The sequence below is a fragment of the Fukomys damarensis genome, unplaced genomic scaffold (genome assembly GCF_012274545.1).
Source record: "Fukomys damarensis isolate Sample0158 unplaced genomic scaffold, DMR_v1.0_HiC HiC_scaffold_16, whole genome shotgun sequence".
Classification (NCBI taxonomy): domain Eukaryota; kingdom Metazoa; phylum Chordata; class Mammalia; order Rodentia; family Bathyergidae; genus Fukomys; species Fukomys damarensis.
In genome coordinates, this window is record NW_022900928.1 from 65,084,466 (window position 1) to 65,093,032 (window position 8,567).

Genomic DNA, 8,567 nt, shown 5'->3' on the forward strand with positions numbered 1-8,567 from the left:
TTTTTTTTTTTTTTTTTTTTTTTTTTTCAGCTTTAATTGAGTTTATTGGTAAATTTTAGGGATACAGTACAGTTACATTCATTGTTGGGATCTTTTACCTCTACATGACAAGTCTTGTGACCTGGGCTTTTCTTAGTTGGTAAACTTTTAATTATGGATTCAATTTCACCAATTGTAATTGGGGTATTTAGAACTTTTTAATCTTTGCTCAACTTTAGTAATTCATAAATATCAAGAAATCTGTCCATTTCTTTTGTGTTTTCCATTTTATTTGAGTACAGGTTCTTGAAGTAGGTCCTGGATTTCTGCTGGATCTGTTGTGACTTCACCTTTTTCATTCCTAATTGCATGGATCTGAGCCTTTTCTTTACTCCCCACTTCCCCAGCTTTTTTGAGACAGGGTCTCACTATGTAGTTGAGACTGACCTGGAACTATGTAGCCCAGGCTGGTCTCAAACTACAGCGATCCTCCTGTCTCAGCCTCCCGAGTGCTGGGATTACAGGCATGCGCTACCACACTCAGCTTCTTTCCTTTTTTTGACAAGGTTGGCTAAAAGTTTATCGATTTTATTTATTCTTCGAAAAGCCAGCTCTTTGATTCATTATTATTATTATTATTATTTGTATTGTTCTCTTAGTTTCCATTGCATTGATTTTGGCTCTGATCTTTATAATTTCCTCCCTTGTATGAACTTTGGGTTTTTCTCGCTCTTCTTTTTCTAGGAGCCTAAAAATCATTATTAAGTTGTTAATTTGAGCTTGCTCTGTTTTCCTAGTGTGGGCATTCAGTGCTGTGAATTTTCCATGTAGAACTGCTTTCATTGTGTCCCACAGATTCCTGTATGTTGTATTGGTATTATCATTTATTTGTAAAAACTGTATAATTTCTTCTTTAATTTTCTCTGTGACTCACTGATTGTTCAGGGAGTGTTGTTCAATTTCCATGTGTTTGTGAAGTTTGTATGGTTTCTTATGCTCTTGATCTCCAGCTTGATTGCACTATGATCTAATAATATACAGGGGATAAATTTGATTCCTTTGCATTTATTTAAACCTGTTCTATGAATTAGTATGTGATCTATTTTGGAGAATGACCCATGTACAGCCAAAAAGAATGTATATTCTGATTTTGTGAGGTGGAACACTCTGTAGATGTCTATTAAGTCCCATTTTTCAAAAGCTTGGTTCGATTCTAGTATTTCATTGTTGACTTTTTGTCTAGATGATCTATCTATTTGTGATAGTGGGGTATGTAAGTCCCCCACTACAATTGTATTAGTGCTTATTTGGTTTCTCACATCCCTTAATACTTGTTTTATACAGTTGGGGGCATTAATATTTGGTGCATATATATTTGTGATTGTCATCTCTTTTTCTTGGATTGTTCCCTTTATAAGGATGTAGTGGCCTTCTTTGTCTCTCTTAATCAGTTTTGGTTTGAAATTTACTCTGCGAATAAGATAGCTGCCCCTGCTTTTTTCTGGGCTTCTGCTGCATGAAGAACTGCTTTTCCTTTGAACTAGGTGTGTTTCTTGTATACAACAAATTGTTAGGTTTTGTTTCTTAATCCATTTTGCTAGTCTGTTTCTTTTGATTAGTGAATTGAGGCCGTTGACATTGATGGTTATAACTGATATGTATTGACATATCCTTGTCATGTTATTGTCCTGTTGTTGGCTCTTTTTAATTTTTCCCCCTCTCCCTTTAGTTTCTTGCCTTGCCTAATTGATTTGCTCTTTTGGGCCTCATGGTTTTGTGACCTGCATTGTCTTTTGTAGGATGTTTAGAATTGTTTGGAGTGCTGGTCTGGTATTCATGGAATTTCTCAGGTGTTCTTTGCATGGAAGTATCTTATTTCCCCATCCATTTTAAAAGAGAGTCTTGCAGGATAGTCAGTCTGGGTTGGAGGTTGTTTTCTCTTAGGACTTGAAATACCTCACTCCAGGCTCTCCTTGACCAGGTTTGTGTTGAAAAATCTGCTGTGATTCTGATGGGCTTTCCTTTGAATGTGATATATTTCTTTTCTCTAACTGCTTGTAATATTTTATTCTTCTGTTGGGTTTCCAGGATCTTGACTATTATATATCTAGGTTTAGGTTTTTTTTGATCATGGCTAATTAGAGCCCTGTATGCTTCACTTATCTGTATGTCAGATTCTTCCCCTCTGTTTGGGAAGTTTTCTGTCATTCTGTGAAAAGTTTTTTTTAAGTCATTTGTACTTTCTCCTGCTACTTCATGGATTCCTGTCAGTCTTATGTTATCCTTCTTTGCATCATCTAGGAATTGTTGGATCAATATCTCATGATCTCTTACTGTTTTTAAGATCTCTTTTCATGGTCACTGACTGCAATCCTATCTTCTATATCTGAAATTCTGTCTTCACATTTGTTCATTCTGTGGCAAATGCTCTCAATAGTGTTTTGTTGTTGTTGTTGTTTTTTGTTTTTTGAGACAGGGTCTCACTATGTGTAGTAAGACTGACCTGGAACTCACTATGTAGCTCAGGCTAGTCTTGAATGTACAGCAATCCTCCTGCCTCAGCCTCCCGAATGCTGAGATTACAGGCATGCACCACCATGCCCGGCCTTTCAATAGTATTTTTAATCTCCTAGATATATGTTTGAATCTGTTTCATGGATTCCATTTCTTTCCCATGCTGGGCATTCATGGCTTCTATCATGGTCCTGAGCTCATCAATTTTTTTTTTTTTTTGTCTCTTTCTGTTCTAGAGTCTCTAATCATGTCTTTCATTGTGCTCACCATCTCTGTAGATATCTGGGAAATTATTTCTGTTTCAAATCTTTCTAGAGCCTGATTGATATGTTTTGTTACTTCCTGTGTTATGAGTTCAGCGTGTCCTGTTGGTTGATTGTCAGACTTTTCCACCTCATTTCCCTTAGAATTTGCCATTGGTGAACTAGAACTCTGTCTTGGTGCCTTGCTTAAGGTTTTCTCATTTTTATTTTTGTTGTCCGGTTGTCCTTAGTTTAATTTCTGGGTTAGTACTTTGATCTTCCTGATATAGCTGCTCTTTAGGTTTTAAGTCTCTAATGACTCAGAGACACTCATTTTCATAGTAGAAAGGAGAACTCATTAACTCAATCACAACCATTTAGTCCAATTGATAAAATCAGCAACATAATAGCATCAAGCACATCTTAGAAATTGACCATTTGAAGGCCGGGCATGGTGGCTCACGCCTGTAATCCCAGCACTCCCGAAGGCTGAGGCAGGAAGATCACTATGGGTTAAAGACCAGCCTGGACTACATAGTGAGTTCCAGGTCAGTCTCAACTATATAATGAGACCCTGTCTCAAACAACCAAAAAAAAAAAAAAAAAAAAAAAAAAAAAAAAAAAAAAAAAAAAAAAAAAAAAAAAAGAAATTGAAGCTGGGGATTTAGCACAGTTGTGCCACCACCTGCCTCGCAAGCTCAAGGTCCCAAGTTCAATCCCCAGTACCAAAAAAAAAGAAAAGAAAAGAAATTGACCATTTGTGATCGTTATTAATCTTGTCACCTTTAATCATGTGAATTAAATCAAAATCAAAGATCAGGGCTGGGGATTTAGCTCAGTAGTTCCACCACCTGCCTTGCAAGTGCACAGACCTGAGTTCAGTTCCCAGTACCAAAAAAAAAAAAAAATCGAGGGCCAGCCCAAAGTATGTTTATAGTGAATAAACTCTTCAATATAGCAACTTTACCCTTCAGGATAGAGACTTAGAAGGAGTTGAGAGGAGAGGAATAGATAGGTAAAAGAATAGAAGGTGTCAAGTGAAGCCAGTGGAACACAGGATAATCACGCAAACTCTAGGAAACTGTTAAAGACAAGAGGGAAAGACAGAGTGCAAGAACGAAGACAAGAATAGAACAGCTTAACAATAATGGGGAAGCTATAAGTTGTACTCACTTTCCTTTGAAACTCATGACAATTGAGCAAAGGAAAAAGAAGAAATCCAAATTAGGGCAGGATCACAAATAAAAAGGGAGATGAGAACTATTGTGGGGGAGCAAGAAACTGAGCAGGAAAAAGAAGAAAGATAAAAGGAAGAATTTCCAGAATGGGAAAAAGTAAAATTTTAAAAGTTAAAATTAAAAATAAAGCTGGGCATCCAGCATTCGGAAGGCTGATGTTGGAGGATTGCTGTGAGTTCAAGGCCAGCCTGGGCTACATAGTGAGTTCCACGTCAGTCTCAACTGCATAGTGAGACCCTGTCTCAAAAAACAACAACAACAAAAATTAAAAATAAGAAGAAAAGAAAGAAAAAAATATTGAAGAGCCTCTTTCAGGGTATATCTCTGCTGTCACAATAGACAATGTAGGGAGCAGTGTGCAGAACTAAGTCAATTAGTCTCAGCTAGTCAACAGCAGACCCCTGAGATTCAGGCTGAATTCTGGCTGCAAGGCCCAGGTTGAGCTCCCTGACCTCCTGCAGGGTTGAACTCTGCAAGGTTGTACTGCAGGTTCCAGCTGCCTTTCCCCTGAAGATAGTCCAAGTTCTGATGGAAGGTGGTGATCCCTCTGATTTACCAACTACAGAGGTCTGATGTGCCTTTATTGCTGTTGTTCACTTCTGTTTTATCTTCTGGAGCTCAGTAAATTGGCCTTTATGAACACCTCTGCCTCTGCGGTGTGGATCCAGGTACCAGCACAACCAGGAGGCCTGAGAGTGGGGTGGGGGTGGGGGAATGCTGCAGAGGCCAGTCTGCTCCAGTGAAGGCCGAGGGTGCTGGAGCGTGGGGGAGCAGTGAGCTCCTCATGTAGCTGGGAGATCCTCACAAGCCTTAGACGCAATATTTTAATAAACATTTTTAAATGCTTGCATGATAAAGATAGACTAACTTTACTAATATGTCATATGCCCAGACTTTGAATACTACTTTCCAATGAAAAGAACCAGGAGTTCTTGGAGAAATGGTTGATTTTGCAAGTGGAGCAAGGAAAATAAAAGTTGAACCTGGAAACCAGGCATAGGGGTGCAGACCTGTAACGCCATTATTTTGGGAGGCTGATACAGCAGGCTCAGCTTGGGCAATTTAGCAAGACCCCAGGAAAGTGGGAGGCTTATAATATCTTATAAGGCCAAGAAACAACAAAGCAATGAAAAGAGTGAAAACAGGATAGATGCCAAGAGTGTATGTCCTTGATACATCATTCAGAAGGCATGTGATGCTGTTTTGTCACATTGATAATGTTTTGATCACTCAAAGCCAACCTGAAAGAGCAACCCAAATGTGAAGCAGAAAATTTGAGCAGCATAATAAATGTCACTATAACTACTTTATAATACAAAGGTATTCATAAATCTTTTCTGCCATAAATAATTAAATGGATTAAATAGGGGAGAAGCACAGATCTTCATGGAAGAATTTAAATAATATAGAAAGAATGAGGTAAAAGAAAAATGATCTTTAGACCAACAGTAATAAGTAGCATGGTAAGATGCATTGATAAATATTAAAATTGATGGACACAGCTTTAAAGAAAAAGAAATTTTCCTATCTTCAAAATATCTCCCTCTAAATTTTGGTACTTTTAATGTATGGCTACAGGTTTTTGTTTTGTTTTTGTTTTTGCCATACTGCGGGTTTGAACTCAGAGGTGCTTAGCATTGAGTTACATCCTCAGTCTTTCATTAGTCTTTTGAGATTTTTGATTTTTGGACACAGGGTCTTGCTAAATTGCCCTGATAGGATTTGGACTTGTGATTCTCTTGCATCAGTCTCCCTGTGTGCTGAGACTACAGGCCTTTATACCACAAATCCCAAATTATTTTTGATATCCCTTCCCGTAGCCTGTGGAGCTTAATTTACCTGACCTTTGGTGTCTCTCTTCTATTTATTTTTTAGGAAAACTAATAACTTATTACAGGGCTGGGATTTAGCTCAGTGGTTCAGCCACCTTCCCTGCAAGCACAAGGTCCGAAGTTCAATCCCTGGTACCAAAAAAAAAGAAAGTAGGAAAAGAAAAAACTCATTACAATGGAAAAGCTTTGCAAGAGATCAATGATAACATCCCAATAATAGCTTATGTTAATGTCATGTACCCCCTGCAACAAAGAGGACGAATCACCTCTAGCAGTATTCCTAGAAATCTTTAACCTCAGCCTATTATGAGAAAACATCTAACTTGTTTGAGAGGCATCTTGCAAAAGCAGCTGGCCACTACTTATCTGAAGTGTCAGAGTAGTCAGGTGAGATGCTACATACCTGTAATCCAGCTACCTTGGAGACTGCGGAAGGAGAATCTCAAGTTCAAGGCCAGCCTTGACAGTTTAGCAAAACTCTGTCTCAAGATGAAATAAAAAGGACTGGGGGTGTAGTTTGGCACTAGTGTGCTTGCTTAGCATGTGCAAAGCCCTGTACTGAAGATCATAAAGGATAAGGAAAGATTAGAACACTGTCCCAGAGTAAAAAGACTAAAGAGATGCAGATTAAATGCAACATGGTGTCCTGAATTGATTCCAGAACAGGAAAATTGATTCCAGAATAATGAAAAAATTGGTAGAGTTGAATAATAAACTGTTTAGTTGATACTGTTTACTAATGTTCATTTATTAGTTTCCATAAATGTACCATATTTATGGAAGACAATAACAGTGGGGGAAGCTGAGGGAGTGCGTTTTTTTGTGTGTTTTTTTTTTCTGGCACTAGGTATCCAACTCAGGACCTTGCACTTGCGAGGCAGGTGAGGCACCACTGAACTAAATCCTAGGCCCATACACACTCTTAGTTTTTGCAACTCTTCTGTAGACCTCAAATTATTTCAAAGTAAAATATTTTTCTAAATGTAAAACAATCATGATTAAAGTAAGTATTGAGATGGTCCTCAGTACTACCTATGAAGTGGTCTGGGGAATTAACTCATTGGTGCCACACCTGCCTTGCAAGTACAGCATTGTCCTGAGTTTGATCCCCAGTACCAAAAGAAAAAAAAGAATACTATCTATGAAGTACTGTGTAGTTTTCCCTTGGTATCCATAGGGGACTGGCCCCAAGACGCTACCTACAAAGCCAGATCCACAAATGCTTAGGTTCCCTTTATAAGATGGCATATGACCACCTAATCATCTCTAGATGATTAAAATAGACAGTATGTCAAGTGCTATGTAAATAATTGTTTGCTTATTTTCTGGGAAATAATGACAAAAAAGTCTTTTACATATTTAGTATAGAGACTTTTTTTTAATGGGGTTTTTCTGTGTAGTTCAAATTTGCCTTGAACTCATTTTGTAGTCCAGGCTGGCCTTGAACTCATGGTGTTCCCAGTGCTGGGCATGCCTGGTTCCAAGATAATTGTAGTTCGTTGACTCTGCAGATGCAGAACTGGGGTTATAGTGGGCTGACTATCCAACTCTAAACTAAATTTAACTACCATTTTTCACAAAATGCGTGGGTCAAATAAATATGTCCATTACAGGAATGCAGTCAGCAAAATTTAGACTATAAGCGGTTATATATGTGTGTCAGACAATTTTTGCTTTCTTTTTTTTGGGGGGGTTCTTTTGGGGGGGGTTGAGACAGGATCTCACTATGTAGTTGAGACTGACCTGGAACTCACTATGTAATCCAGGCTGGTCTCAAACTCATAGCAATCTTCCTGTCTCAGCCTCCTGAGTGCTGGGATTACAGGTGTGCACCACCACATCTGGCTTTTCCTTCCTTTTTTATTAGTATATGTTCATGATATGTAATAAGAGCAGTCTCATAGATCATTGTGGGAATTGTTATGTGTATATATATTGCATCTTGATCCTTTTTTACTTCAAGGTCAGATGATTGTTATATTTTTCAGAAAAGTAAATTTGAGAAGTGATAGCAGAGAGGAAACCTCTAGATTAAAGGAATTTAAAACTGGGCGTGGTGGTGCACTCCTATAATCCCAGCACTCCCAAGGCTAAGACTGAGGCAGGAGGATCACTGAGAGTTCAGGGCCAGCCTGAGCTACATAATGAGTTCAAGGTCACCTGAACCATGTAGTGAGACCCTGTCTCAAAAAAAAAAAAAGAAAGAAAAAGAAAAACCCTGGGGTAGTGGGCTCAGTGGTACAGGACTTTTATTCCTGAGGCCCTGGGTTCTATTCCCAGGACAGAGAGAGGGCGAGAAAATATGAATATTAATTCTATTTGACTTAGACTCCCAATGTGTAAATCTTTTCATTACAGTAAAACAATGTGCCAATAGATGCATTTAATAGGATATTATGTAGCCATTTATAATCACTTCTTGGCCTTCTGGCTAAAATCTATAGTATCTGTTCTTAACAATTTAATATCTGTGTTTCACTTAACATTCTTTTGTTTTGTTTTTTTGGTACCGGGGATCCAACTCTGGTCCTTGTGCTTGCGAGGCAGGCAGCGGAACCACTCAGCTAAATCCCTGGCTTAACACTTAACAATTTAATATCTGATAACATCCTCTAAAAACAGTATTAAATGGATTTTTGGAGCTAGGAGATGGAATTGAAACTTGCTCTGCCTTTCTCCATTCATCAACCTAGTACCTCTAGAAATGTTGCATCCCTCTGGGGAAATAAAATACACACACACACACACACACACACACACAC

General features: G+C 38.3%; 1 protein-coding gene and 1 pseudogene across 2 annotated transcripts in view; both read left to right on the forward strand.

The window, feature by feature from the left end:
* The window catches only part of Pafah1b2 (platelet activating factor acetylhydrolase 1b catalytic subunit 2), a 36,679-nt gene that overhangs the window by 15,553 nt on the left and 12,559 nt on the right, over positions 1-8,567 (forward strand). The gene's annotated exons all lie outside the window — the stretch shown is intronic.
* On the forward strand, positions 8,217-8,361 carry LOC117286495 (annotated as a pseudogene).